The 8,685-nt window shown below is 37.2% G+C and overlaps 1 non-coding gene across 1 annotated transcript; it reads left to right on the forward strand.

The window, feature by feature from the left end:
• The first annotated feature begins 2,497 nt into the window (after positions 1–2,497).
• On the forward strand, positions 2,498–2,604 carry LOC128289940 (small nucleolar RNA R71). Its single transcript, XR_008279580.1, has one exon. It is a non-coding gene; the product is annotated as a small nucleolar RNA R71 (small nucleolar RNA).
• Positions 2,605–8,685: the final 6,081 nt, after the last annotated feature.

An 8,685-nucleotide genomic window follows, 5' to 3' on the forward strand; every position in this document is an offset into this window, starting at 1 on the left:
CAAAAATCCATCTAAGACACAGTAATATTTGTTACCTGCCAATCTATCTAACATTTGATCCATAAAAGGCAATGGAAAATGGTCCTTCTAAGCTGCTTTGTTCAATTTTCTATAATCAATACAGATTATCCAATCCGTGATAGTTCTTTTCAGGATTAACTCATTACATTCATTCTCAACAATCGTAATTCTGCCTTTCTTGGGTACATATTGTACCAGACTTACCCATGAACTATCTTAGATAGGGTAGATAATTCTTGCATCTAACCATTTGATCACTTCCTTTCAAACAACCTCTTTCATGGTTGGGTTGAGTCTCCTTCGCCAATCAATTCTAGCTCTTTCGTCTTCCTCTAAAATAATTTTATGCATATTGAAAGAAGGGTTTATACCTGAAATATTAGCTATGGTCTAATCGGTTGCCCTTTTAAATTTCTTTAAAAGAACAATTAGTTGCTCATCTTGGTGTTTTGTTAATTTTGTTGAAACAATCACAGGAAAAGTAGAACTGCTACCTAAATAAAGGTATTTTAAATTGTAAGGAAGTACCTTAAGTTCGAGTTTTGGTGGTTCTTCAATTAACAACTTCGGTTGTGCAAACTCTCTAACTTCCAATTCTAGCGGTTCAAATTGTGCTGGTTGAACATAGCTCTTTGGATTGGCTTCCATCAAAGCCTTATTTTCATTACCTTCTTCATCTTCCAATGGTACAGACCCTAAGTTGTTCTCCAATGGGTCCTTCGCGAAATCATTCATTCGCAAAATCAGTCTCCCATTCCATAGAAACTAAGGTTTTTAGCTCCTCCATCACTAAACATTCTTCTGCCAAATTAGGAAATTTGATTGCTTTAAAAACATTAAATGTTACCTGATCGTCCTAAACTCTCATCGTTAGTTCTCATTTTTTGAATGTCTATTAACTTTCTTCCCGTAGCTAGGAAAGGTCTCCTTAAGATGATTGGAACTTCCATATCTGCTTTAAAATCTAAGACAATGAAATCAGCAGAAAAAATGAATTTATCAACTCTTACCAAAACATCATTGATCTTTCCTTCTGGGAATGCTAAAGATCAATCCGCCAGTTGAAGTGTTACAGTAGTGGGTCTTACTTCGCCAATTTCCAGCAGTTTGAAAATAGACTTGGACATCAAATTGATAATGCTCACTGCTTAGTAGCACAAATCTTTACTATAGTAAGATTCTTCGATATTACAGGGTATGGTAAAACTTCCAAGGTTCTTCAGTTTTTGATGTAGCTTGTTCTGTAAAAACGTGCTACACTCCTTTCTTAAAGTGACATCCTCATACTCACTAAGTATTTTCTTCTTCGACAAAATGTCCTTCATGAACTTCATGTAATTAAGCATTTGCTCTAAAGCCTCTACCAATGGGATGTTGATGTGCAGTTGCTATAGAACATCCAAAAACTTCTTTAATTGCACCTTTTCTTTATGCTTATTTGTTTGGAACCTTTGAGGATACGGAGGTGTTGGAACTTTGGGTTGAATCGAACAAATTTTCTAAAAAGATAAATCTATATCCAAAGAAGATGTTAGCTTTTCAGAATTTATTGGGTTAGATTTTACCTCATCGGACTTCGTAAGTTCTAGCTCTGCTGGTGTAGGAATTTCAACTGTCAATCACTTTCCTTCTTCTCAATAAGTTCACCGTCAATCACAACTGTCTTGGGCTCCAAAGTCTTAACACTTCGCAAAGCTACCACCTTGCAGTGTTCCTTACCCAAATTCCTTGGATTTTCTGTATCGCTCGGCAAGGTTCCTTGCAATCAGTTATGAAGATCCGTAGCTAACTAACCCATTTGGCTCTCCAAATTCTTTAGTGTCACTGCTTGGCTTTGGAATAAGGCATCATTCTTTACCATGTTTGCCTTCAACAAGTTCTCCAAACTATTAGATGACTCGACTTGAGGTGGTTTTGGAGCTTGTTGGTTGAACCCTTGGGGTTGGTTGGGTTTATGCTGCATGTAGTTGTTGTTTGTCCATTTCCTCGGTTACTCTAAGAAAAGTTCAGATGTTTACGCCATGAATGATTTTAGAAGTTGGACTGTGGTCCTTGTCCAATTCTATTTTGGTGTTGGTTCCTTACATAATATACTGATTCAGGATTTGATGGACAATTCTCGAAAGAATGACCATCCCCATAATATACGCAGGAAATAACCTCAAATTGACTCAATGGTTGGGCTGTAAAATTATTTAAACCATTAGCGGTAAACTGTTTCAACATTGAAGAAATAGAATATACATGAGCTGAGAGTGATGTAAGTGTGTCCACTTCGTGCACTCTAGCTACTAGTCTTTTTGAAGTTGCTTGATTTGTTGGCCATTTATAGTTGTTACTAGCGATCCTCTCAATGATCTAGTAATCCTCATTATAAGACTTAGACAACAGAGCACCATTCATAGAAGCATCTACCATAAATCTTGTGTGTGCATTGAGACCATTATAAAATGTCTCGAACTGGATGCAATGTGGAATCCCATGATAAGGACACTTACAAAGTAATTCCTTGAATCTTTCCCATGCCTCATTCAAGGATTCATCATCCAATTGTGAAAAAGTGGTTATATCATTTTTGCAACTTTGCATTTTTGCTTGCTGGAAAATACTTAACCAAAAATCATTCTGCTAATTCTTGCCAAGTTGATATTGAACTTGGGAGCAATGAATTAATCTATGCTCGTGCTCGATCTCGTAACGAGTATGGAAACAACTTCAACCTCAATGCATCTTCAGTCACACTAGCTATCTTAAAAGAATTGCTCACCTCCATGAATAATCGAAGGTGAAGGTGTGGATCTTCCGTAGGTATTCCACTAAACTGGCCTACTGTTTGGAGCATTTAAAACATCATTGGTTTCAATTCAATTTGGGGTGCCTCAATTTTTGGTCTCCTAATTCTTGGATTTAACTTGTTAAAGAGTGGCACAGCATACTGTCTTATGGCATGATCCATGTCATCCACAATAAGGATGGGATTGTGCACATGATGGGCTCCATTTTCTTGTCCATCATTTTGATTTCCAAGGTCCATCTCAACTTGTCTTTGAGCTGATCGTTCACGTCTTCTCTGTCTAAACGTTCACTCAATTTTAGGGTTTATGGGTAATAAATCGATAATTCGATCTGTGCTCATAAACACCTAAAAAATAAATTACAAAAAAATAAAGAACTAAGAATAAATTAGGAAAGTTAGAAGTCAGATAAAAAAACCAAAATGTAAAGAATAATTTTTCGAAAAATGATTAATACAACAATCCCCGACAACGGCACCAAAACTTGTAATGCTCAGGTTTGTCCAAGTGTACAAAGTCGTTATCAAGAAATAAAGTAAGTAAAAGAGTTATCGTCTCCACAGGGTTAATCAAGTAATTGTAAAATTAAAGTTAACAATTTGGTGATAAAAATACAATATTTTGAGTGATGAATTTTAAGCTAAATTAAATTATTTAAATGCAAGATGATCCCTAATGCAATTTAATTTAAATGCAAAGTATGAAATGAAATGTATGAGCTGCGTTTAGCAGCAAAAACACAAAACTCAACAATCAATAACATGACTATGCTAGGATAATTACACTATTCAACTTGGTTTATTTTTCAAATGCTTAACAGTGTTTGGAAAACATTCCATGGCAACTAGATCTTTCATGAGTTTGGAAAACAAATTAAGTCTTTTCGAAATCTTTTACTTAGTGAAATATGCATTTCACTAACCATATTAAACTAAGGGTTACTTAGAATTCATTGGAAGCAACAGTGACAGATCAAGTTTGAAACAATTTAATCACATAAATCTAAAAACTATGAAAGATAATAGAGCTCGTCAAAGTATGAACCTTTAATATAGTCAGGTCAGGATCTAAATTAAACATGCACTTTTCAATTATTATGTCCATTAGCCGTCGTCTAGTCAGTGTAACACCCCTGACCCATGTCCGTCACTGAATTAGGGTTATAGAGTATTACCGTAAAAACAAAACATTAAAACATACATTTCATATATCATCAAAAACATATTATAACACATTCATTCGCATACATATCATCTCTAAATCAAGCCCTCGGGGCCTTTGTAACACATTAGAAACAATTTGAGACTAAATTGGAAACATTTGGAAAGTCTAAGAAAAATTTGACTACAAGGGCCACACGGCTATGTGGCCAGGTCGTGTGCCTCACACGACTGAGACACGCGCCCGTGTCTCAGGTAGTGTAACCTTTGAACTAGGGACACACGGTTGTGTCCCTGCCCGTGTCCTCAACCATGTAACTCTTTGAGTAGGGTCACATGGTTGTGTCACATGCCCATGTGTCAGGCCGTGTAAGTAAGTGACTTGCATGCAATAAAACCTATAGGGTTGTGTCACCAGACCGTGTGTCACACACGACTGAGTCACATGCCCATGTCTCAGGCCATGTGGACATAAATTTTCCCAAAATCAAGCCATTTCCAATACCTAATCATGCATACATTATGTGTACATAATCAAGACATAAAAATCTTACCAAAACATGCATGTAATGACCAATTCAAGAGTCTTAAATCAACCAACCAATATGCCATTCAAAGCACCTCAAATACATTCATTCAAAACTTACCTAAACATATATACATTTCAACATTTCAATCAATAACATCTAGCTGAATACATTCCCAAAACATGCCATATCAATACCATAATCAAACCAACTTACCACATACGATTTGAGCCATTCAAACATGCAACATCACAGCTACATTAACACAAACTAGCAAGTCTTCAAATGTACCAAACCAAACAACTTATACATACCAAATCATCATCTAAACATTTAACTAAACATCATTATATGACCACCTATACATGCCATTATAACCTTGGCCAAAACATAAAAAACTACCGAATTTATGATGAATAGTGTGATCGATCTCCGACGAGCTTCCAAACAAATTGAGCTTCCGATAATCTATAAAACATGAGAGAGAAACTATATAAGCACATAATGCTTAGTAAGTTCATAGAACATAAAACATAACTTACCATTCATTTTCACAATGTAAATAACAAAATTAAAGTATCAATTAATACTACAACTTGGCACAATGTCTATACAACATCAACAAATACACAAGTTAGTGCATTTATACAAGGTTCAAATGAGCTCATCCATAACAAGTAACTTACATCTTTGATCATACCATTTAAATCACCATTTCCTTTTCATAAGTACATGATATATTACATTTGAACACTTACCATTTCTTTTCCTTTTCATGCCCATTGAACCATCTAGAATATCATCAGATACTCTGGAAAGCTCACACGAAGTGTGTTTAAACATATAACTGTAACCTTTCCTTTACATCATTACTCACACGAGATGTGGATCAGAATGTAAGCTACACGATGCTACTCACACGATCTGTGGAGTATCCGTGTAACATCCTGATTTTTCGGTATTATTCGTGGTTTTTAATATTTGATAAAGACTTTAAATTATTGTATTTGGATGTGAAATTAATATTTTGAGTAAGTAAATGGGCTTATGGAAGGCCCATGAGTTGGCCAAAACCCAGTTGAATTTTTGGAATTTTAGACTTAGGAGTTAGGGGTTCTGGCTAAGTGGCCCTTAAGTAGAGTTGTGGGTAAATTGCATCACAAAAAGAGCCTTGGTAAAGTGGCAAGGGTGACGCCACTAGGCTCCTAGAAAAGTGGCGTGTGGAGCAGTGGGGAAGGCATGGGATCGATTCCCTGTGTTGGCAAATAGATGCATTTATTTTTAAGTGCAGGAGGGGTAAGTGTTGGAGTCCAAGTGGATTATGCTAAAGGAAAGTTTGGATCAGTCCAAACGCTTGGATTAAGGACGGATAAGGGGAGAGATTTAAGGGATTAGGAGAGAGGTTAAGAGTTGGCCGAATTTTGGGAATTGAAGAGGGAAAAATCAGCAGAGGGTTTTGAGGTTAGTATTTCGGCACTTAGGGTGTTAAGTGGTGCCGTTTTCTTTTACTGAAACACCTTAGGGTTTTTCTTTTCTCTCTTCTTCCTCTCTAGCCGAAACTACCACCTCCCCTATTCTTATTTTTTCTATTTTTCTTCTTCAAAACCATTCATCATACCTGCTATTCATTGATACTTTTGCCGAATCCATAAAAGCCGAAATCCTGTGATCACTGCTTGTGCCGATTTCTTCAAAGCCAGGTTCTTCTATGTTCTTTGTTTTTATTAAATCTACGATTATCTTATCTTAATCCTAGATACCTGACGGCAATTCTTCTTCAAGGTCATAGCCTCATATCTCCATCTCCTTCACCACCCAAAAGCTGAAGTACCACTGGTTTAGGGGCTTATAGCCGAAATTTCATCAACCCTTGGATTCGGGTTTTACCATTGTTCTAAGGTTAAATCTGCACCGGATTGCGAGGAAATCAAGTAGAAGTAAGGGGTAAGTACTTATCATCTCAGATCTGTTCTTATTTTGCGATGTTAGGAAAAGCCGAAATCCCTAAAAATTAGGGAGGCTGTCGATTTGAGCATAAGGCTTTAAGGGTTTGTAACTGATGTTTTCTCTCGATGATTAGAGTCTTCTTAAGCGTTGGATCAAAAGCGTGAATCATTGGAGCAATCGGATTCGGAGCTAGCTATCGATTTTGGCAAAAAGGTAAGGTTTCAAAGGCTTTTAGGGACATGGTTTGAGCATGGATAAGTAAGTTTTGGGGGTTTAGTGATTATGGTTTGTAATTAACAATTGTTCTAATCAATTGTAGGACATCGAAAGTGATCTCAGTAGCAGTCGTCGCGAATCAGGTGTGTACCGAACACCTTTTCTTAGTTCAATTCGGCAAAAAGCCGAAATGCCAAAATTCCAGCATTTCATAGGCTTGTGAGTATGCGAATGCTCTTAAGACATAGAGTAATTGTTAGATCTAGCACCGTAAAGCGGTAGGCAAGTTCGTGTGACATTTTAGCGTACTTCGGAAAAAGGGGCCAGATGGGCCAAAACTGGGCCCAATGGGCTTACGGACCAATATGGGTAAAATATGGGCAAAGTAGCATGTTAGTTAGATGGTGGAACCAAATTGCATAAAACTGCTAAAAATTACTGAAGTAGCTTGTGTAGCTGTGTAAGTTACAAAATTACCCCTGAAGAACATAATTACCTAAATACCCTTAGGGTTTAAAATGACTGAAATGCATGAATAATTGATACTGTATTTTGCATGTTATGCTTTTAATAATATCTGTTGCATGGGATTGGGGTATTGATGGAGGAAGTACTGAATGTGGTTCATCCACGTACTGGAGGCTTTGCCTCAACTTTCTGATATTTGAGCAGCGTTGCTGCCACTGTGGAGTGTAGGGCTGGGTGGGTTGAGATATTCCGCACATGGAGTGTAGGGCTGGTACGGGGACTGTGTAGCGGTTGGTGGGTTGAGTAGTCTCCCCAGTTGGGCTTGCATGCATTATTACTATTGTTACCTATGTTACTGAACTGGGCCTATGGGCCATACTGATATGTAAAAAGGGGCTAAAGCCTTGCTACTGTATTCTGAAAAGGGCTTCGGTCCACTGTGTACTGTTATCTAAATAGGGCTTAGGCCCAATGGGCTCGAGCTGATTTGGGCTTTGGATGGGTTTTCTGTATACATTGAGTTTTCCCAAACTCACCCCTTCCTCTTCCATCCTTGCAGGTGAGCCCTAGTTGGTGGACTTGGAGCTGGGCGGGATTCAGAGTGGCCATGAAGATTGATTGCCGATTTTAAATAAGTTTAGCATTTAATTTGGATTATTTTTATTATGCTCAAAGTTGTAATAAGGCCGCTCTTTTTAATTAATTTTATTTTGGGGATTATTAAACTGGTTAGCACTAGGGTTCATTTTATAAAAACTACTTGTTTTAAAAGATCACGATGACGCGCAAAGTAAATGTTTTTTTCAAGAAAATAAATATTTTCAGCAAACGTTTTTCAACCTTAATCAGTTTCTTAAAATGAGACATAACCAAACGATTTTTTTTTCCAAAACATACTAGATGTTAGAGTATGGCAATGGCGGTGTGCATGTCTAGGATTGGATCCGAAGGGAGCTTGGTACTTAAGCAGTCCAACGGACTCACCTCCTCTCCTTCCGGTTTCCTACCGGTGCATGACTTCCATTCACTTTAACCTACTTTTAAAAGTGTCTTTTACAACACCAACTAAGTTTTCCAACTAAGTAATACGGAATGTTTTGAACGCTTCGATGTGGCGCATCAGATCCGGTCATAACGTTTAGGCCGGGTTTGGGGTGTTACATTTAGTGGTATCAGAGCCTGGTTGCAACAACTCGGCTGTGGATCGGGTCCGAAAATCTTTTAAAAAAAAATTTAAGTTTTTCAAAGATGTTCAAAATTTTTCTATTGAACGAGGTTAAATCAATAGTTTTAAAATGAAAGTGTTTTCAAATGAAATCTTTTACTTTCGGTAAACAAAACATGGGTTTTTTATGGACTGATAAAGAAGTGGCACACTGAATCCCCGGCACCAAGTCTGTAAGTGTTCTTTTTCTGCTTTAAATATTTATATAGAACTGGACTGGAAATAATACTATAGATAGTACCGAGCCTTAGAGATAATGCTATTGATAACGTAGTATTAGGGCTACAAAACTGGGACCGTAGCTAAATTTTGATTGCGCAAGAATA

This window comes from Gossypium arboreum, chromosome 2, assembly GCF_025698485.1.
Source record: "Gossypium arboreum isolate Shixiya-1 chromosome 2, ASM2569848v2, whole genome shotgun sequence".
NCBI lineage: Eukaryota > Viridiplantae > Streptophyta > Magnoliopsida > Malvales > Malvaceae > Gossypium > Gossypium arboreum.